Source organism: Neolamprologus brichardi, chromosome 23 (genome assembly GCF_056152115.1).
Source record: "Neolamprologus brichardi isolate AB-2024 chromosome 23, ASM5615211v1, whole genome shotgun sequence".
Taxonomy (NCBI): domain Eukaryota; kingdom Metazoa; phylum Chordata; class Actinopteri; order Cichliformes; family Cichlidae; genus Neolamprologus; species Neolamprologus brichardi.
In genome coordinates this window covers 31,090,336-31,113,445 of record NC_142125.1, presented here as the reverse complement: position 1 = coordinate 31,113,445, position 23,110 = coordinate 31,090,336, and the positions used below count along the sequence as shown (strand labels likewise).

The window sequence follows — 23,110 nt, the reverse complement described above, 5'->3', positions numbered from 1 at the left end:
TATTTCACTCTGTGCTGCGTCTTTGTGGTGCAGTGTATCAGTGACGACAGGAAGTTATCCAGCAGTGGTCTTACTGTTTTTGATGGTTATCAGACAGCAGATCTATCTGTAAGATTACCTGCTGGATTGCTTGGCTTCTTCTGGGAAGGATCGATTTCTGGCTCCACCACCACCACTCCTGTTCCACCCCACCACAAAACGATGGCTGTGCATGTGTGCGAATATGTGCAATTCGCCAACAAAAGTACAGTTTCAGGGAAGTGCATGTCTTCAATTTGCTATCTCTCCTTAACTTGCTTTTCTCTCTTACTTTCCCTTCCCCTTTTTTTAGTCCTCTAGTATCTTCTCCCATTGACCACATGTAAAACAGCTTCCATCAAAGCAGGATCAGTCAGCGCCTTGTAGAAATCACTAGGGTTTAGTCTCTACCAAAAACAACCTCTGGTTCATGGACATTCAGCTGCAGGGCAGCCTGACAGTTGAAACCAGGTCCTCTTCTCACAGTATTTCTCATTACCCCATTCCTTTGTGCAATAAGGTTGGCTCTTCAGATTATGACCGACATGGGGAGTGATGTATGCATGGTTCTCAGTTTCTTTATCAGACTCCTGCTCAGTCTCATGCTGGCTGTCTCAGTGAATGAATGACAAAAACATCTCTGAAGCAGATGGCAACATGAGCCTGATTCAAGTCAATGATATCAGCTAAGAAGGCCTTACAAGAGTGAAGTCCTGAAATTGGACATTTTAGCCACTAAGGAAGTTCTCTCATCTTTCTACATTTATTGACATTTGAGCTTATACCTGCTGCTCTTTTCTTTTCCGTAGTTCTACTTTTCCATACAGTCAAACCTTCACCAGATTCACCAGATTATAAGGTTTGGTTATTAGGGTTTGGTTAAGATGAGTCCTTTCTGAAGCATTATCATCTATTTGAAACACCCAAATGGAAAAACTTACAAATTTGTTTCTAGTGTAGCAACATTAACGTTTACAGCAGTAAAGTCACAACATGAATTGAATACAGCAAAGTGAAACCTACCCTCTTAACACTGATCAAAATAAAACTGCTCAATGACAAAACAAAGAACCTCTAAATTTTTAAGGAGCTTTGACAGAAAGCTACTGGGCTTCTTTAAGTTTTGTGAAGAAGTTTCACCTCTTATCCAAGATGCTTCTTCAGTTGTAAGAGTGCCAGGTATTTAAACCCCAGTGGGATTGTGCACTTAAACACATGAGCCAAGGTGTGAAAAAAGACCTGGATTAATATCGCCAGAGGTTTCGGGTAAAACCATAGTGACACTTTGAGTGAGGCCTCCCCTATCATGTTGACCTATTGAGGTCAAAATTGCAATGTAGGTGGCAGACGCCTGGTGTCGTAAGCCACCCCCTCTTTTTAAAAAATGGTGATTCACAGGACATAGATGGCCATTCGTGATATTTTATATACTAACTATGCTACATACAGACAACTTTCCATTTAGTTTGTCCATAGCAACTCATATTAACCTTACAAGCACACGTTAGTTGTTTAAAACAACTGGATGAGAACACTGAGCTGTTTTTATACAGTTTTCAGCTTTATTAATGTGTAAGCAAGGATCAAATGCTTTGATTCCACCTACGTCATTTGTATCAGCAGTAGTTCACTTAGGTTTACTTTTTCCCCTCACATTGCCACATTTTTGTTGCCTTTTGTGTATTGGTGTAAGTCTTACCAAAGAGGGCTAAATATAAGTGGTCAAATGTTCATATGATGTGCCCTGCTTTCAAATGAAAAGATTTTTCCTATTCATTATGTTTCAGGAACTTGTTTATGATGTGTATTTCATGCATGTTCATTTTGCCATGGCAATGAAAATATGATTAATCTGTAAGTGCTATTTATCAAAGTAACACTTATTTTGACAAAGTAAACCATTTAAATCTACATTTCTTTCAAGGCTGCTTTCTGTGTATGTGTAACGTTGGTAGGGTCGGTGTATTCTCTGCAGGACTTTTATCTTATTATGATAGAACAACACATGATGATGATGCCGAGAGTAACAAAGTTCACAAACGGCGAGCACAAAGGCTTGTTTACCCTTCCCTCCTGAGCTCACGGTCATACATCCTTTTAAATGAAGGTCCTTTTTCACCTTTCACTCAACAAAAAACAAACAATAACAACAAACTCTACACCCACTCAATGCTCTGAAAATGAGTAGTTTAGTGTGTAGTTGTTAGGATCTGTCAATTAAGTTGTAATTGATTGTTGTTACCCTCTCATTGATTTCTAAGTATACTTTTTCATTTGCTATGGTTGGACAGACTGTTGTGGCTACAATACAGATAACAGAGTTGTTCCCCGCCTCTCTCTTCTAATACTGCTTTCTGTCTGTCCTTGAAAGGAGCATGCCTAAAAGCTGCTGGAATATAACAGCAGAAGCATGGTAAACTAAATGGGTACAACCACAACCAGCCATTCTCTCAGATTGGTTTTTTTTGTGCTTGGCCTTTTTTTGCAATAAACTGTTGGGTGGGATTTGGGGAAGCAAACAAAATGACACATTAAAAAACAAAATCTCCCTGTCTCCCTCTGGTTTCATATCTAAAGATATCTAGATATCACATTTTGCACATTCTTTTGCAAAACAAATTTGAAATCAGTATTAAAATTTGTACTGTACTGTACAAAAATCTCAAACTTTAGCCTAAGAGGATCACAATGATGTGACTAATGCCAGACTGCACTAGAGTACATACACACACACACACACACACACACACACACACACACACACACACACACACATTTATGAGAGATTTGAGTTAGGCGTACCCCCTGAATATTTCTGGCTGCAGGCTTTGGGAAATGACTGGCAATAATGGTTATTATTATTAGTTATTTTTGCCTTAACATACAAAACTCGAATAGTTCTCTACTGCCAGGAAATAAAAAAGCTTTTCCAGTGGGGCGCAGTGCATAATCGGAAATTATGGACTATGTAATACAACATACATTATAGCATAGAAAATGTTATCTGGGATTATACAGACTCAGTATATACTGTACAAGTACATAGACAAACTAAATTAGCTGTGGCTGACATGAAAAAAGGTTATGAAATACGTTACAGTGCGACAAATTTTAGAGTAGACTGTCTCTCCCCACTGTGCTCTGACCAGAATTACAGCAGTCAATGCACAATAATGTGGAAATGTAATTTTTACCATTCAGTGACCAGGCCTGCATTGCAGCGTGCATTAAATCACCAATTAAAGCACCCATAGTCAGTTTTAAGAGCGTAGCGATCATCTTTCCATTGGTTTAATTAGGCTAATTAATTGCTATTTGAAACATTGCTCAATGTAATTACATTTAATCAAGGGGTGACCTATTAGATGGCGAGAATCATAATGTTGTGAAGAAGACCTTTCTCCTGGTTACTTAAGCTTGACTGACTCTTGATGAAAAGAAGAGCTGGTATTTTAATTCATATTGTAGATGTAGTTAGACCAGACTAAAATAAAACAAACAAAGGCCTACTTCTGAAAAAAATCAAAGGAATAGTTCATTATTGCAAAGGCACATTTTTGCAGTCTTTCACAGTCAAAATACGTCTGTGCAAAAATTCATTCACTAAAAATTGGAGGTATATCAGAAAACATCAGCTTACATCAGTTTTCATTTATAATGCCCCATCTTTAGACCACTTGAATTACCTAAAACGGAGGGAAGTTCCTTCCCTTTAAGGGGTCATTACTATTTTGTGTTAGATAGTGGATGAACTAAGCTGCACCAAGGCCCAGTATAAGAAGTTGGGGTTCATTTGAACTATGAATTGTGCACAGGTACTCTAATAGAGCCTAAGAAAAAATATGGAGTCGAAAACATAAATAAGATTCCTTTAAAAGATCACAGACCATCATTCTTCTGAGGGAATTTAACCACCCTGTCTGGACATTATGCAACTGATGAGACAGGCAAAACAAAACTGAACATGACGCACACAGGACAAATGACTATCAGAATAAAGCAGGAAACAAACAGAGGCCAGTCACAGGAAAACGTAAAACACACAGACTCGGACTGACTGAATACAGGGAACGGGAGACAAGACTAGCAAGACAGAATGAGGACAGAGAAACAGAGAAACCAGACAGACAAAAAAAGAACAAAAACTAGACACACCAATGAAGTCGGTGTCAAAAATACACAAATCCATGATGTTGTAAATAAATGTTTTAAGTCCTTTCTAATTTTTAAAGACTAGTCTCATTTTTGTCCAGAGTGGATGCCCATGAAAACGTACCCAGTCCAGACTTCTAGTTTGATACTACACAATAACCAAATATCCCAACTGGGAAGTGTTAAACTCGAAATTTTCAAACAATCTCTTATTTTCATGAGGATGAAAATAATTACGACAAAGAATCTTTCCAAATTTGGCTGGGCAAATAGAAAATAACACACAATGAGCCAGCTTTTAGAATAAAGATGATAAACATGCAGAATATTCAGGCCTAGGCTACAGTACATCAGCCAAATCCACATTTTGTACCCAATGATGGCAGACCACCATGTAACATGAGAGAGGAGATTGCTGTGATGAAAATCACTGCAAAATGGTATCTGCAAACCACAAAGTACAAGACCCAGAACCACTGGCTTCACCTGCAGATAAAGTACTGCAGAGAAAATGTACAAAAAGCCATTCAAGAGCTTTAAGAACAGCTGGGAGAGGCTCGCAGGAGCAGACCCGAGTCTAACACTGAGGAGAACTTCACCCCTGAGGTGACTAAAGCTTCTGTTGAATACAGCAAGACAGCTAACACCACTGCAGAGCTGAGTCTGGAGAGCTCAACACAAACAGCAGAAGCTCCACACACAGACTCCACAGAGCTGGAAACAACTAAGAAGCAGCATGAGGAGATCGAACAATTCTCAAAACTCAAAAACATCTGGTAGAGAAAGAAGAGAGAATCCGCTGTGAGATCGCAGAGCTCAAAGCCAAACTCTGCGCCACTGAGGCCCTGCGTGAAAAAAGGATTTGAAGACACAGAACTTGAAACAAGAGCTGGAAAAGACCAAAGCTTCCTACCTGGAAATTGTAGAGAAGCAAAAATAGGAGAACGCAAACATCACAGAGAAACAGACGTAGAAAAGATCGTACTGCGGCAGACTTTGCAGTCTCTGCAAGAGACAAGAAAAAAACAAGAAACAAAGGCCAGCATTACTGAATTAGAAAATCTTCAGGACCAAAATAAGACAGGACAGGAGCCAATAGCAGAAAAACAAGCAAAAGTGGGGAAGCAAAGAAAAAGAAAAAACCCCAAAAGAAAATGAAGCACATTGACAAAATGAAGTTTTTCCTCCCCACTGTCACCCAAGTGCTTGCACACAGCTTGTTTCTTTTCTTTTATTCAGTTCAGTCCAATTCATTCAAAAAAAAAAAAAAAATCGGATTGTGAAGATTGAATTTTGTCTAATTTAAAAAGTATTTAAAATGTCAAATTACCACAACGCAGCAGCAGAAATAGTTTTTTGCTCTGTGGATAGTTTCCACTATATCTGTGCTGTTGATGCCTTTGGGGGCATTTTTATCAGTTAACCTGTTTTGGTTTTATCTCTACTAGCAAGCCCCCGGGCTCCACGCGGGAGACGGGGAACAAACAAACATATATACACACCTGTAACCATAACATTCATTATGAAACAGAAAACTGGACATGTGACAGCAGTGCGAGAACTTTCGTCACTCACATCACTCATACTTCAGTGCAGGAAGATGTAGTTCACTGTCAGCTTTTACAGCCACGAGTGAAGGATCTGCTATCTGTTTAAAGTCAACACAGCTACAGTGCACATTTGTATCATCCCCTGTGTTGTGAATTTTATGAGCCATGTATCTGCTGATACATATGAGAAAGCAGCTTGCAGTGATGTATCTTCCTACTGCCATACGGGCACGACAAACAGACAAGAAAAAGATATATAACTGTAACAAGACACTGCATTTTTAAATTATTTATATAGGAGCTTATAAGAAACATTTAGGATTAGATAATGCAAGATATAGATACCTCTGCATTTTACACAGTCACATAGAAGTGAAATCACAGTTCATTCTGATGAGTAAGTGAGAAGAGCAGCAGACACTCAATATCTCTCAGTACAACCAGTCCAATAGCTTCTTGTACGGACAGGATCAGGTCTCACAGTGTAGGGAGCGACTGTGGATATAAATCCAGCACACACACTGTTTGAGAAATACACACATATATCCAAGGCTAAAGATATTGGCAGGAATGAACATGAATAAAGATTTTCTGTTGTGCATGCTGAGGGCTTATTTGTAGTCTCTTGTTTAATTACAAAGCTTCTCATTCATATGTCTCTCTTTACACTGTATTCTCAATTTCCTAAATATCATCTGTTGTTTTTCATCTCCAATTCTCACTGTTTCTATAATACCCAGATGGTATTATTATGTCATGATAGCAGGTGTTTCATTAAGACTTGTAGTGCTGATACTAAGGATTGAGAAATTTACAGACAGGGACATTTTGATGACCCGGGCTACGCATCGAAAGGTACCCCTGAGACAACGGATGATGAGGTCTTTTAATTCAGCCTCAATTGGTATCTGGACTGAGTCAGGTCATCACAATCACACACTCCAGCAATCAACATTTGTATACATGCAATAGTGTCGTAATTATGTGTCGAAAGCCTACATTAGCCACACAGATATGGGAAATGTAGATACAATTACAGTGCCTTGCGACGTTAAATATCTGAACACAGTGTTACCCACCACCACTGCTGTAACTGATCACTATGGCCGTTCACAGAAACAACATCCATGTAGCTTTTTTTTTTGCTCCAGGGTAGATTATGTTTGAGATATCCATTCAAGATCTAAGAAACCACTGATTACTGATCAAACACTTCTCTGGAAATTAGTGTTACAGTCTATCAAAGATCCCAGTTTGTGGATAGTAAGAGGGCACATAGCTGAGCATGAGTGACATCCATCCATCCATCCATCCATTCTCTTCTGCCTATCCCAGCTGTCGGTCGCAGCCGGTCGCCAGTCTGTCGCAGGGCGCATTTCTTTCAATATAGAACAACAGCAAAGCCATGTCCTTGCTGACCAGAGCCTCCTCAGTTCAAATTCTGTTTTCCTGTTCTTTAATCTCCTCCACTGTGAACAAGAGTGTTGCAGTCACAAGAAAAATGCTACTGTCTTAACAATACAGCTAAAGAATTCATTAAATAAATGGATTAGTATTATACTTTTTTAATACTCCTTTTCAATATTTCAATACTTTTTAAATACTTTTTAAAATATACTTTTTAAATTGTACAATTCATCCACTGTAGTGGTGGGGATTTTTAAAACTTGGATTTGTACTGCTCATATGTATACAAAAAAGTCCCACTCCCTGGAGGTGGCATGTGTGCTCCTTAAACTCGACCTCGATTAGAGGCCGTGGACTCTGAGGGTTCTGCACAGTATCTGACTGTTCCTAGGACTGCACTCTTGTTACACAGACCTCTGATGTTGTATTGTCTTATGTTCCTGCTCAGGTGGTTGATGTAATGCCTAAGAGGAGTTTCCATGTTGTGGTGAGAGGGGTAATTGCGGTTGGAAAGATCCGTCATGATTACAATTGTTATTCCTTTAGGAATAGAATAGAAGAATAGAATCAAACTTTATTAATGCCTTGGGGAGGTCTCCTCAGGGAAATTATGATTAGAGCAAACACCAGTTTACGTTAAATTGTAGATGTAGGTCATGTTGGGTGATGGTGCTGTTCATCTCTTCATTCCAGAGACTGGTTAGATGTCTGCCTTTGTGATGTTGACTGGTTCATGCTCTTCATCTCACTCTCCCAGATGTTTTTCCAGCTTTGCCCAGTTTCAGCTATCTCCTTGTGCCTTTATTCATTTGTAAACCATGGATGGTTCTTTAGAGAACACATTATTTATTCCCTTGGCTTCTGCCTCTCTGATATTTCTCTTTAGCGCAGTAGCCAGAGCTCTGTGTCTTTGCTTAGCAGTTTCTTGAGCCTCAGTTATGGACGTCTCATTGCACCTCTTATCCATTTAGGACCTGTTTCTTATGACGTATTTCTGCACCTGAGTTAGCCTCCAGCATTCTTCCCCATGGGGGTTTTCCTCTGTTGCAGTAGCATATATGAGCTCATTGGTTTCAGTGAGTGAAACTGGTAGTGGGGATGTTGCATAGAGCAGTATTCACATCTGCAAGCGTCTCCTCAAATGCTCTTGGTTGGGTGGCTCCTGTCAGCTGGACCACAATTTTCATCCTCAGTTTAGATGCTGGGCATCATGCAGTTCTGGCCTAGCCCGGGAACCCTTAACGGATACATGGAAAAAAAATAGGACTTACCAAGTTGATAAAGAACGCTGTGACACCACTCAGTGTGATTGCTGTTGTTAAGTATAGTGAAGACAGATAACAGGACACAGGGTAGGTTGATGTTGCTTCATAGTACAGGCCCCATGGTACAGGGTGTGGTTCACCTGTAAAATATTAAAATATCAATTAGGAAAAAGACTGACACAGATCACCCAGTGGTGCTTAAGACCTCTGCATGTCACATTGATGAAAACTGCTTAATTTTGTTTCTCTGTGGTTCCCAGTTTCTCAGAGCTGTCTAAGTAAAGGTTGAACTGAAAATGTTCACTGCTGTTATTTCCATAAGAAGCAGTGTTTGTGTTTGATATTATTAATCAGCATTAAAGCATTGTTCAGTTCATTATGTATCTTTACATTTACTGTTACCTGTTTGTCAGGATTTTCCACTCTTAACTAATAAAGATGAAATGTTTATGTTAAACAAATCTATGTGATTTGTACAAAGTTTGCTGTTTAATGTCGTACGTATGTTGTATTAATTTACTGTTGGTCAAGGCAGCAACAGCTAAGCCTCAGATACAGACCTTTAAGTCTTAAAGACAAACAACCAAAAAACACAGTTTTCTTTTTTGGAGCAAAAATAAGTTTATGTTTACAAAGAATAACAAGACTAAAGACAATTTAACAAGAGTGCCTTATTTTCACTACAAACTGACAACAGTCAATAAAATGTCTCTTTCTTAGTTTAAAAACTTGCCCAAACTCAAATTCATGGCTGTGCCTTTTAAACCCGCTCTTAATTAGGTAGAAGTTGCCTAGCAACACAGCAGAAATTGTGAATGTTATAAGAAAAAATGTATGATGTTTAAAAGATCAAAACAACCCATATGGAAAAGATATATATAAATCTTATAAAGTTTGTATCTGTCTTGTGTGAAACTTGTATGAAAAGCATACACGAGTGAAAACAGATATAAGATGCCTTGAAAAATTATATAATGAAACTTGTATTTTTTGGATACTTACTAAAACAATATATGAAAGTAATGAGAAAGTGGACACTTTCATGAGTAAATCATGTTTTTACTATTTCTTTTTCATATGGGAAGCCATATGTTTAAAAAAAGAACTTATAATGCTTCATTTCAGGGAAAGTCAGAACCGAGTTATTAGTAAGATTTCAAAATAAATAAATAAAAACAAAAAACAAACAAAAGAAACCTCATGATGTGATATTATAGTATATAGTATATCAGAAATCTGTTCACTATTTTTTTATTACAAATTATATTGGTAAGGAAGCTGACTAAATATTAACTGATAATTTATAGCAAAGGGGTGGGATTAAATAAGTGTTTACTTCTTCCCACTCCCTTTCAACATGTAAATTAATCAGAACATTTTTCTTGTATGTATTTTGTATAGTATTTTTTTCTCTCCTATTTTCTTTTCTAAATATACCTGTATATTGTTCACATGTTAAAATCTGAATTTTATTAAACTTGTTGGTAACGTGTAAAATTAAAGGTCCTAAATGAAACATCAGATGAAGGATCTCTTAAATCTCTTGAAAAAAAAACCCCAAACATATGCTATTAGTCAATCAAGTCTTAAAAATGATTAAACTAAACTAATATTGATAATACCACCTAATTTCATGAAACTTGGAGGAGCTACTGCTGCTATTAGACTGGCAGGGGCAGTGTGAAACATGCTGCTTCCCCACTTTGTTAGTGATTCAGACATCGGCCGCTTTATGTGTGAGATTTGACCCGACAATGAATGGAACCTAATGCAGGTTAGTCAGCTGACTATTTTTTGATAGTTACCTTAATATTTGGGTAATTATGGTCTATGGGGACACACCCACCACTTTTTAATCATATCACATAATGATCAAAATATAGTTTATAAACTGTGAGTCTGTGTTTGGATCCCATTTTAATGTCTTAGAGGCTTCCTCTCTTTCCCCCCCTTATGTTTTCACTGTTTAGGACATTCTCCAAAACAGTCATATCTTTTAGTGAGGTGAGCAACTGAAGGGGCAGAGACATGAGATTGTTCTATTAAAATAGTCATATTCAGTTCATATTTTAATAGGGAAATGAAAAAGAGTGCATGTTAAAAGGGGCTGAAATGGCATTCAGTTTATTGGCCTTTGGCAAATTATTATTACATTTTAAAATTCTTTATTTAAAAATGAAACCTCATTGAGATGGGGATTGCTTTGTGAACAGAAAACATACAATCTGAGACTAGACAGACATAAAACAAAACACAAATACATACTGCAGGTATATTGCAAATATAACCTTTAAAATATTCTGATTAAAAAAGAGAGAATGGAGTTTCTATTTTTCATTCAGTTCATTTTATTTGTATAAAGCAGTTTTTTTTAACCTAGTTTGGCTAAGTTCAGCGTTATTAAGAGGTGCAGCTTGTGCTAAAATGTCCTGTGACCTGACATTGTAAGTACTATATTTAAATGTACCAAGGGAGAAGAGGAATTTGGGCATTCTTTGAAGTAAAACTTTATAAATAAGCATTGTGCACGTTTTTGTTTGATAAGAAAAAAAAGATCAAACCTTTTTGTCTAGGATCAAATGGTGAGTGAGAAGTATTTGGACAAGAAAAACATAGTCGTTTACCAGATGTTTTCAGGTCTCGAAAGCTATTAATGTATATGAAATAAAACATGAAGGCAGAGTTTTACTGATGGCTAAGGTCAGATTTTTTTCTCTGTTCTGTACTGTAGGTTTAAGGACAGAGAAATAAAGGGTCAACTCCTTAAAACTTCTACCTAACTAATAGGTCAACTAAAATAGACAGAAGAAGACATCTCTCACATAGAAGCCAAAATTTCCATCACTGTGCCCTGATTTCACTGTTTTCAATATAAATGGAGACTGGCTTAAGCTCGCCTGCCGTGTCAGATGGTGCACACAGAGACAACAGGACGAGATGTAGACTGTGATTAACACTTCTGATATCCACCATCATTTCTCAGTTCTGATGGCTTTTTTCTTCTATCCTTCTTGGCTTTTAGATGTAGGATAAGATGAAACTTTAATGATCGCCCTGGAGCGGGGTCAATGGAGCCACAAACAGTAACAAGACAGAGCAAAGAAATAGAATACAAAGGCGAGAGCAGGCCATATAAATACATGCAGATAGCGAGTATGAAATAAACTAGAAAAAAAATACTCATATTGGTGATAAAAGGGTGGAAGTACACAAAATGTAAACAGCATTACTATAATGTATTGAACAAAATTACGTATACAAACATGAAAATGTAGTTCCTTTAAAAACAACAGTAATAAAGCAGTCACTGAAATGACAGCTCTACAAATGCTGTTCTTTAAAATGTCTATAGGGATGATTTAGTTTGAAGTATTCATGAGCTGACAGAGTTTTCCTCAGAACTGCAGGCAGGATGTATCATTGACTGCTAACTCCTCTATTTTTCATCAAAGACTCATCACCAAAGGTTGAACTGGAGACCTCTAGGTATGATATTCGAAAGGAAAAAACACACAAAAAAACAACTCTAGCTGCCGTCTGGGATGTCTTGCATGTTACACCTTCACACAGGTACTTAAACATGAACGTGGAGGCAACAATCAAAACAAACTGAAAAGGTTTTCACACTGTGAAGCGAGGAGAGGCTGGTGGAGAGGGTAAGGCATGTATAGTAACTTACAGTATTCGACTAATATAAATATACGTATACGCTATGTGAAAAAGGCAGTGAATGCTGGTGTTGTGAAAGCAGCGGGAAGTTAGTTATTGTTGTTTGGACCGACAATTTACCTCACTGTAGAACTGCCTTGAAAACCATTAGGGTATTTGACGTAAAAAGTTTTACTGATGGTATAAGGTCAAACAGAAAGACAGCAGTGACTTAGACACCTCGTAAAAAACATTTTTAGATACTTTTCATGAAGGGGGCGGGGGGGGGGGGGGGGGGGGGGGGTAAGCAAAAATGATATTGGCCACAATCACAGAACTTGAAAGACTTGATATATTGGCTGCCATGTGTAAAAGTTCTTCATCATTTTATATTAACTAAAAGTATACCCTTGCTTTGCCTGTGCATTGTTTGTGATTGAGCAATGAGCTTATTTTCTGCCTTGGTCATCAGACAGTAACAAATCAGTGAAAATTTATTTCCCCACAGGAGTACTCACCAGGACCCAAATTCAGGTCAAACTGAGTACTGTGTTCAACAGCACTGGCTAATCACCACATTAGAGCATCTGATTTGCTTTTCAGTGTTTTGCTGAGCTCAAAGTACCACAAAATGACAGACATGGGATAGCTGTTTCTCACTGTGGCAAAACCACTGGAATCCTTAAATGGAGTTTAAAGATCGTTCTGACCTTTGAACTCTTGAAAGTGCTTTTCCCCTCAAGCAGGAGCACGCTGCGTGACTGCCGTTAAGAGTTCATAATGTGCAGAAGCTGCTGGGATAAATTCTAATTTGGACATTTGTCCCAGACTCTGCACTGCAGCTGCATAATGAATCCAATAAACACAATACAAAACTGCCAGGCACTGATGTTAATGGGAACTCCAGAAGTGCTCTAGAAAAGGTGGAGGTCTAGCAGTGTACATTCAGTGGGAGTTAATGTTTACTGACCAAACTGAGAATCTGAAAAGGTGCTGCTTTTGGTGTGACACGTCACTGACTTTGTGCAGATACAGAACAAGGCTATTATACAAACTGAGAGAGCTTGATGATTTGTGTTTGTCATAACCAACAATTTTCCCTGAATTCAACTTTGATCAGCTGTACAGGAACAAAGATGAATCACAGATTTATTAAGTTTCACAAGCAGATTGATGCAAATTGTGTCTTATTTTTATTCAAATCAGAGTTGGAGTCACTGTGGGTGCCAATAATTCCAAACATCCTCTGGTTCTGCCCTCTAAATATGAGTATTCAATACTTTGTTTCTTTTTCCTTTTGTTTCTTTTTGACATTTTAAAAAAATGTTTTCTGATATTTCATTAATTACAAATAATTACTAATTATTCTTAAGTAAGAATTATCATTGTCGTAACCCTGTTCTAAATAGTTGTGCTAACATATCTGAAATTCAGCACCCATGAGTCTTTCTGATGGTACACATCACTGCCGTGCAATATGGAGCGCTATTATATAGTACTGTGGAAAAATTTTGAGCCATCCCTCATCTTTTTTATATTTTGCTTCCAAAGAACCAGAATCTCTTGTCTTTTTTTATTGGTCTTGAGCTAGCATTTCTCAGGATTTCTGAAGGTCTTTTAAAGTTTTTCTTTGTCTTTTGCTGATTTTTCACTCATTTTCAGTCCAGTCCTTGTACCTGATCAACATTACTTAAGGTGTGTGAGATTATCTTGACAAAGAACAGAATAAAAGGCAGCCAGAGTCCAAAGAAGAGCTTTGGATTGTCCATCAAGAAACCTGGAGAACTACTGCTAAAAGCTAAAGGCTTAAGAGAGTGCAGGCTGTGTTGAAGAATAAAGGTAGTTATGCCAAATATTGACTTTAAAGCTCTGGAGTGTATTTCCATTCATATCTGCACTAAAGCCGTATCATATCATCTGAGATTAAAGTTACTTTCAGCTGCTGTTTTAGTCCCAAGGGGTCACCAAAGTAGGCGGATCTGCATATTTGCTTTGGCAAGTTTTTAAACTACATGCACTTCCTGACACAAGCTGCAGGGGATTTGTGTATCCTACAATAACACTCATTCAATGACTTTGCACAGCACTCTGTGTCCTAAATTATAGTGTGATTTTTAATTGTGTGTTTTTCTTTTTGTAAATTGTGGCTTGAAAACGACTTGTTATTTGCAAGGTGTTCATTACTTACCCTTAGATAACTTATGCAACATGCAAAAGGGTCTTAAAAACAAATAAACACTGTAAATATACTGTAATAAACTTTGTATATTTAAAAAACAAAAAGGAATACTTGATTCAAATTACACATTCCTCATTAAAAAAAAACTTTGCAAAAGTGAACCATGTCCATTTTAGAAGTATAAGACTGATTTTGGCCTGTTAATGTTATGGTGATCTGTTATTCTTTACATGCATAAAACAATCCGGGCCTCCCTCTGGACCCCCAGAATCAGCTGTTTTGTACAATACCTTTACTATACTTTATGAAGCTTTGTGAAATTTTACCATCCATACTATAATGTTACAAAGGTTTAATCTCTGGCTCATTCAGAGAGCCTGTGGAGATTAGAATATTATTTTACTGTTACTATTCATAACCATTATCATTACTGTTGCCTTACTTATCATTTATCATTATCATTTCATCAGAGCATTTATTGAAGCTGTTGATGTTACATTAAAGTTTGTATTTCAGGTGTGAGCATAATTACATAATAATCTTTCATTGCAGGTGCAACTGTAATCGTGTTATACACATATTGCATTTTTGTGCTAATTAAAGAGTTGAAGCTCGGTCAGTTAATTAATGGTCTGAAGCTTCGGTCAGCGCGACGTCTGGCCGATCAATTGGAAAATCTATCGAGCTAATGAAAGGATTGCATACATGCTTACAATACAATACACCACATATAACCTGTAAACAGAATACAGGCCTGTGTGCACTCAGCAGCCTACTGCATTGGAGTTTGCCTGGTAACAGATGACTCAGAATAAGTCAGGAAGTATACTTCTAAAATGTCTTTGTTTGTCGAGTGAGGTCATGTACTGAGGTCAAGACACATAGGCTGCCTGTACACATACACAGTATCTAGACTTGTTTTGCTCAAAACTGCAAAGTTGTTTTACCTGCATACGTGACAGTTTAGTTCCACAGATAAGTGAAGTGCAGTAAATGAAATAACAGGAAGCATCTGGCGGTGGCGGAGGAACAGAGGAAGGGACTGTTCTTTTTTAGAATATGTCCAAGGTCGGAATTACTGGAACTGATGCATTTTATCTATCTGCTTGGACACACAAGGGGCGTTATATTTCCTGATACCCTGATGTTATAAATACGACTGCTCGTTTATTGTTCTGAGGAGATCGAGGCTGATGTTTTGCAGAGCTCATCTTCCCAACACGCGTGTGTAAATAAAATCATTGTTTTGACGCACAATGGACCTCCAGTCGTTTGTCTTTCACCTCAAATCACGAATCAGGACAAGCCTAACTCTGGATATTAAAGTGACCCTGGGCAAGATACTAAACCACACACATCCATTGGTCAGTGAATGTGCATATATTAGATAAATAAAAATGCTTGTAGTTAAAGGACTTTGAGTGACTAGACAGACTAGAAAAGTGATATTTCACATGGTAGTCAGTGTTTACCTTTGAGCCCCACTCCCCACTCCTTACTCTTAGTTTAGTGTATATCCTGTGATGGGTCCTGAGGCCCTGAAGTGCTGTTTATTTTCAGGTCTTCCCATTCAATTCACTTAAACCTGAACTGTAGTTGCAGTGGGGAAAATAAAAGTAATAAAAAGTAGCAGATCAGTTGTGTGTGAATCTCTCTTTGATTCAAGAGTTGTGGAGTTTGAGTAAGAAAACATTAAAGAAAAAACAAGCAAGCTGATAAAGACTGATTTTAGGTGCATTTGCAGAAAGAATCCTTATGTATTGAAAGTGCATTTCTTTTAAAATGTATATATGTACTTTAACACCCTCCTATTGTAGATAACAAGTACGCACAATTTTTGCAGGGAAATGTGTGCAGACATAAATATGTTCGCCTTATCACTGACTGCAGGCAGAGGAGTCGTCACACAGTGACAAAGTGCACAATGCCTGCATTGCGTTGCCCATTCTTCCTATCACCATTGTCATCTGAACGTTATTTATAGATAGAGGTGCCACACATTCAAGATAACATGTCCAGCGGTGTGAAGTCGTTCATTCATAAAAGATGTCAGCTATTGTTAATCAAAGTAAAGTATCGTGTTCACTCTGTTCCATTTATTCAAGCACTTTTTCCTGATTCCAAAGGACATCAAGAATAGCATTCATTAAACAGGAGCCATGTGCATATGTCTTCCTTTATAATCCAAATATGTTTATAATAAAGCAGCTTAGCACACAAGAGCACTCAAGTATGCAAACGTGAGTGCACACCTGCCTGCACAGAGGCCACAGAAAGAGCTGGAACTGAATATTTCCGCTGCTAAAAAAAAGGAACGGATGATGATGATGATGATGATGATGCGGCCGCACTGGTAATTATGGTTTCTAATGTGGGACCAATTATCAACAACCATAAAGCTTTACTGCTGCCAGCATGCAATTAGATTTAATTAGATGTTGGAAATTTGACTGTCAGAAAGAAGACCTAAAGAATAAGTGCTTTTCTCCCAAATGTTGTCTGTTCTTTGAAATGTTAAACTTATGCCGATTGATCTGTGAAATAGTCAGAGCAATAAAGCCGGAAATTTAATGTCATACAAGTACAAATTTAGGCATATCTGGCATCTTTTTGTGGGGTTTTGAGACCAACGTGTAAAGGCTAATGTGAGTGCCACAGGATATTATATCAACAAATATGTGAATGGTTTTCCTTTCTCCAGCCATTGATTCTTATGATATTTTCTTCATTTCACAAAAACCTGACTTAAAAAAAAAAAAAAGGTCAAACAAGGTGAAATGAGAACATACCTTTATTAGGAACACCTGGCTCATTAAATGATGTCCCAAATCTGCTCTATGGCTAGAGATGAGATGACTGTGTAGGCCATCCTAGTACAGAGACATGTGCAACAACCATTTTTATGATTTGAGCTTTATCCTGTTGGAAGCAGCCATCAGCAGATGGGTACACTGTGATCATACAAGCTGGGGAATTTAATGCTCGATTTAATGCTGTTATGTAATATTCTGACCCTACCATCTGAATGTCCCAACATAAATCAAGACTCATTAGACTGAACAATGTTTTTACAGTGTTTTGTTGCCCAATGTTTGTGAGCTGGTCCAAATTGTAGACTTGGTTTCCTGTTCTTAGCTGACTTGGTTGGCACTCCTGTGGTCTTCTGCTACAGGAGCCCATCTCCTTAAAGGTTTGTGTTGGGAATTCAGAGATGTTCTCTGCATGCCATGGTTATAATGAGTGGTTATTTGAGTTACTGTTGCCTTTGAATGGGTTTTAAGCAGTCTGGCTATTCTCCCAGGAAAAATCCACAGCAGTTTATGAAATACTCAGATCAGCCCATCTGGCACCCACAAATATACCACATTCCAAGTCACTTAAATCATCTTTCTGCTCAGTTCTGATGTTTAGTTTGAGACTTACCAGGTTGTCTTGACCATACCCACATGCCTAAATGTGCTGAGTTGCTGCCATGTGATTTGGTATTTGTGTTAACGAGGGAAGTATGGTAGGTACTGGGGTTTGGTTAATTGGTGATTCTAAATTGGCCATAGGTGTGAATGTGAGTGCAAATGGTTGTCTGTCTCTATATGTTAGACAGACTGGCAACCTGTCCTGTCCTGGCTCCAACCCCGCCATGCGACCCTTCATTGGATAAGTGGAAGAGAATGGATGGATGGAGGCAGGTATACCCAGTCAAATGTATTTTTAAATAGTTTTACTGTGTCTGCTGATAAAAGCTTGGAAATATAGTCCAATAGCCTACAGAAGGACATTTTCACTGAAATCAGACGATCTGCTGGAAGTAACAGCTGAGCCATGTGAGACATGAGGTCAGAGCTCACTTTTGACTGTCCACTTAGTGACAGCTGTGAATTCTGCTTTATTGCTGTTACTGCAGCAGCGATGAAGTGGGACGTAAAGCAGTTAAACTCTCTGCAGTCACTCAATACCACTCATATTTCTACAAGGATTTCTTCATATTCATATAACTAAGTACATTCCAGAGTCTTTAATAGTCAGAAACGTTATGTTGGCTTGAAATACAATATCTCCCTCTTCTGTTACTGCAGGTGGTTCCACAGAAAAGGAGCCTGAAAGATGAAGGTTCTGCCTTCAGTAAGCCTGTAGTCTGAGAGCAAAGTGCTCTGTTGAGGTGGTACTATAAGGTCTTTAAGATACAATGGGGCGTGATTAATCAAGACCTTGTATGTGAGGAAAAGGATTTTAAATCTGAAACAGGAATGCGAAGGCTAGTTATTGTGGAAAAGAAAAGTCAATTATAGATAATACAGTCATTTTAACTGTATGAATTCTTCCTATGGCAAATATTGGTAGATTTATTTATTCAATGCTGAAAGTCTTCAGGTTACTCTATAGTTTTGAGAAGTCGACTGAAATTAAGATTGATTGACTCTAGGAGACGAGGACAAGGATATCTCATATTGCCAGCATGCAGAGAACAGAAGAGAAAAGGATGATGAGACACAGGAAGAACAATGAACTTTAACCAATTAATAGTGCAATCTGAGGTGGTGGTAAACGTGTTTATAAGGTTGGTGGCTGCAGGCAGAGACTACAATAAATCTGGCTGCAGGTAAAGTAATAAATCATCTGCATCTTATAGTTTATGATTTGGGATTGGATTCAAACAATGTTTATGTTTTGACAGATAGCTGCAATAAGTGGTTCACTGAATATGGCAAATAAAGACAGACAGACTGAGCATCCTGATACGGTAGATAATCATATCAGATCGTATTAAACCGCTTCCAAATGACTTTTACAAAATCACATAGAGCAGAAGGTAAATAAAAAAAATATGAAAAAAAGGATGCTGCATCATTATTTTAGCCCTTAAGCAGAAGCAATAGTAACTGATTTGTTGTTTATTATGCTAGTCACCTGATTTGGAAAAAAATGTTTTTGAATTAATATTAGTTTACGTTTAATTGGATATATCCATATGTGTGTGATTGTGTTTGTGTGTGTGTGTATGTGTAGGTGCTTTTACATATTTAACGATATACAAATTCATATTTGTCCATATGAATTAGGTTCTCTTAACTCCTTGTCTGATGAGGAATATTATCAGCAGTGTTATTCCACTTTCAGTTGTCAGTGTGCAAACTTCCAAGAAGCATGACTCCAAATGTTCCAGGATTAGTTAATGTTGCAGTCGATGTCACTGAGGATGTGCTTTTCGTTAGCTGTCACCTTGGTTTCTGTACAGGTCTTGTCAAATCTTGTGATCAGAGACATCAAAGTTGCAAGTTCTGAGAGATCTCATTTCTTTGCCACAATTTCACCATCTACATCTTGACTGTTTGTAACTTAGTTCATTCTGATTTAAAAGTTTACATATTTTTATCTTAAGTAACCCTTTTTACTGAACAGTATGGACCTGTAAGTACAATTTAAATGCAACTGAACAGAGACAAACTGCTGGTCACAAACAAATGTGATTGGCGTCACTTTATTTGGCATGCTGCCTTACTTTGTCAATATTTACTGCTCACAGTTTGATCTTAGCTCCTATCCTAAGTTCGCCTTTCCCTTAATGAGATTTGTTCTGCTGATTCTCCGTCTGCTTCAGCTGACAATAACCAGGAGCCATGCAAAGGCAAGCCAGTCGGGCTTGGATCTGAACTGAGACACCATAATGAGCCCAATTTCACAGCCTCCACCACAGGAGAGCCTAATGCCTAATGTCAGTAACCCACTGTGTAGTAATCACTGTGCACGTCACTCTCTAATGCTACTTCCTCAAACATACACACAAACACAGATATGGACACATGTACACTCGTATGCAGACAAACAACAGTGTTGTCTGAAAAAAAAAAGTGTCATTATGCTCTTTTACCCCAGATACACTAATGGCCAATTATTTCTGATATTTTCCAGCAGTAAAGCTAGCTAGTGTTTAAACCGCAAATACTCAGCAGACTTTGTCCTGCGAACTATGTTGCTTCATGATAGCTTTGTGTAGAAGAAGAATGCTCAGGCAGCTAGTGAGAGATGGGGTTCATCCACAATCAGCACAGCTTCTCTGCAGCACTGACATTTGTAGGATCTAATAAAGTATATAGCTGTATTTCTCTTTCCATTTAAATAGGAGTTGGCTTTCATCCTGGTTCTTAGCTGGTAGCTCTTCAATATCTCCAGCGCATTGTTTCCCACTGAAATTTATTGTAGCACTGAAAAGGCCTCGGAAACTAGCTGGACACCACAGCACTAAAACTCTTCACTAAATCTAATACCGGTGAAATGGCTTCAGGTTGACTGCAGGTCAACTTCAGAGCAGAAAGATCTTTGCCTGGTGCTCAGACACATACGTTTTTCACACTGAAACTAGAATCTACCCGAATTTAAAAGTAAGTGGACCAAACGTCATGACCCCTGTATCGCAGAAATACGATGATTACAACCAGATTCAATTATTAAGGATTTTATTTTATTTTTTACAAGTTGGATTTGTTTACTTAACACAGGAGCTTAGACTCATCAAAGCCACAGGCCTGTGCATTGATCATTGTCAGTTTGAATGTGTGCTGTCATGAGTTATAGAAACTGATCTATCAATAAAAGTGTAAAAAGAAAAAAAAGAGAAGGACACAAGTTTTATTTTATTATTCCTATTTATAACAATACATTAAAATTTCAACCCAACAATATCCATATTCATGTCTCTTAAAACTGTCATCCTTCCTGTAATCACCGAGTTTGATTTTTTACATTGAGCATCAGAAACATCAGCTAAATGGTTGGGCACAGCTTATGCACCACGCCACCACAGTCTTAACTGTTTTAACCTACTTGCTGAGGCAAGAAGCATCACTTGCCAGCCACAGACAGCGAATCTAAAGCTTGTATACTCAAAAATACACATTTATCGGCCATAATAGGCTTAATCAACAAATAAAATGTTAAAGATGTTCAACTGTGTGGAAAAATTCAATGATTTATGATGACAAGACATTGTTCCATGTAAACTGTCATGGTCAAGGATGGAGCAGAAAGAGAAGACGACAAAGTGAATCCTATGGACTAGAACACACAGAAAGGCAATGGTGCATTTAAATGTAAACACATTTGCCAAACAAGTGAATGATGCTTTGTTTAGTTCTTTTCTGAGTAATGGGACAGCTGAAAGTAGCTACCACTCAAAAGTAGAGGATATCTGTCTCCTGAAGTAAACTTGGAGTTGCTTCCACGTCAGAAGAGCATGATAGTTGAAGGCTCTGCCTCCCAATCTAGTTTTGGAAGCTGTAGTGAACCGCATTGTAGCAAAGTGCTCTACCGGGAATACATGACAGACCTGTTTAATCAGAATATATATATATGTTATTAATAATGACACAAAGAAGAACTAACTGACCAAGTTTTTCACAAACTTGACCACAAGTATGTCTCCCCCGGAGTTGAACACATTACACAAAACACTGAAATGATGCTTGGCTCATGTTCTGCTCATTATCTGCCAAAGAGCTGCACAGGATGTTTGACTTGTCTTTGAACATGCTGCTGTGTTGCAGGTTGGACTAACATTGACATACTGATATCAAAGAGAATACGTGAGAAGCTGAGAGGTACAGCACGTCACACTGAGGTGACAAAGCCTCAAACAAGCACAATGCACAGACAAATCAAAGAGCTGTGTGTGTGTGTGTGTGTGTGTGTGTGTGTGTGTGTGTGTGTGTGTGTGTGTGTGTGTGTGTGTGCTGGAGAGCCAAAGTTAAAGGAATGGAAAGCGAGTCTGTGAAGGATTTCTGACATTTGTATATGCTGTTATTTCCGGCTGCCAGTGTTCAGCAGGTTAAGTTTGAATTCTTGTGATTCTGGTATTGCTTTGCCTCAAAAGTTTTGGCACTTATACTTAAATGAGAAATGTCAGTAGCACCCCTGTGTGCTGTCAAACTTTAAAACAAGCACGAAATGCACAAATAACAGTTTCCACTTTAACAAAATAACAGTAAATTGTACTTGTAGCTCGACACAATTTCCACATCCTCCTGTTTTTCAAACAGCAGGGAGCAGTACAGAGTGAACAGGATTCTGAGGACACACGATGGATTGTAATTATAATATCCCTGATGCTGGTGTCCTGACACAAAATGACAATAGAGGACCAGTTAAAATGTTTCCAGATGCAGCAGCAGTCGCTGACTCCTCGGAGACGTGTGATAAGCATAAGTGCTAAACAAAACTTGTATTTTAAACTGTCAATTGAATCATAAAGGAAACAAGGTTGTAGAAGAATTGGATGATAGAAGAAGGAAATATCACATGAAGAAGCTATGAAGTAAAGCGAAACAACAACTGGATTTGTTTCTGCCGGTGTCACGAGGGACTGAGAGCAGAGGGAGAAGAAAAACAAAAGTCTGTGACCTCAGACAATAAAAAATTTGTTTTATAAACCAAAAAGTCCCCTGCGACTCCCCACTGAGGGGCTTTGTGATCTCGTGTTGCAGAGCAGCAGCATCTTTATTCCCTGCGTGCATGTCAGTGTTGCCTGTTTACCTGTGCATAAAGAGAGAAAACAAAACCGAGCATCACTAAGAGTGATGACTGCACTCCTGAGCTCATTTTGTGATTCACCGTATTACTCAAACAAAAGGCATTAACACACACATTTGTCTTTGCTTTGTCTGTGTAATTTCAACATGTTGGTATTTGCATACATGATGTAGAATTCAAGAATTCATCTCTGGTACAGACCCAAGCACATTTTCACTGCTGACATGAAACTCATGCGAATGCACATAGAACAAGTGAGAGGTGGTTTGTAGGTGTGGGTGTTGCATTGTTAAGCACCCAACTGTATCAGTGTACCAGTGTATGTGACAGTGTGTCTCACCAATTAGTGAGCCACTATTGAACTTCAACAC

General features: G+C 38.1%; 1 protein-coding gene across 2 annotated transcripts in view; it reads right to left on the bottom strand.

Annotated features, from left to right (window-relative positions):
- Positions 1-23,110, bottom strand: part of LOC102793307 (beta-1,3-galactosyltransferase 1-like) — a 166,037-nt gene that overhangs the window by 42,961 nt on the left and 99,966 nt on the right. The window contains exons 3-4 of one of the 2 annotated variants that reach the window (XM_006804089.3): positions 8,399-8,532; positions 5,084-5,175 (exon numbers count right to left, since the gene is read on the bottom strand). The gene's annotated coding sequence lies outside the window, so the exon portion shown is untranslated. Of the gene's footprint in view, positions 1-5,083; positions 5,176-6,065; positions 6,116-8,398; positions 8,533-23,110 lie in introns of those variants that run through there. The other variant, XM_087836132.1, reaches the window with a different exon arrangement.